The sequence below is a fragment of the Penaeus monodon genome, chromosome 25, assembly GCF_015228065.2.
Source record: "Penaeus monodon isolate SGIC_2016 chromosome 25, NSTDA_Pmon_1, whole genome shotgun sequence".
NCBI classification, from domain to species: Eukaryota; Metazoa; Arthropoda; class Malacostraca; order Decapoda; family Penaeidae; genus Penaeus; species Penaeus monodon.
Window position 1 is genome coordinate 18,131,525 of NC_051410.1, and position 289 is coordinate 18,131,813.

Consider the following 289-nt stretch of genomic DNA (forward strand, 5'->3'; position numbering starts at 1 on the left):
TGGAATGAATAAGAACAACTTATTGATAAACAGTAAGTCAAAACATTTCGTCAAAACAGAAAACAGAAAAAAAAAATCATACACGCATATGCCCCCCAAAAGAGAAAATTCACGAGCTCGTAACCATTCTGCCGCAGCTAATTTACAACGACAATTTTCAACGCTGGTGATGAAGGAGGGGGTGGGGGGGCGACATTCGATGACGTCATCACGGGGCTGCCTTAATCACCCACACAAAATGAAGATGAGTTTACGGTCGCCTATTGTCTTATTGGCGCCCACGTTGCCC

At 43.9% G+C, this 289-nt stretch overlaps 1 protein-coding gene across 1 annotated transcript in view; it reads right to left on the bottom strand.

The window, feature by feature from the left end:
- LOC119589336 (sodium-dependent dopamine transporter-like) overlaps positions 1 to 289 on the bottom strand; it is a gene marked incomplete at its 5' end in the record, with an annotated part of 110,782 nt that overhangs the window by 37,653 nt on the left and 72,840 nt on the right. The gene's annotated exons all lie outside the window — the stretch shown is intronic.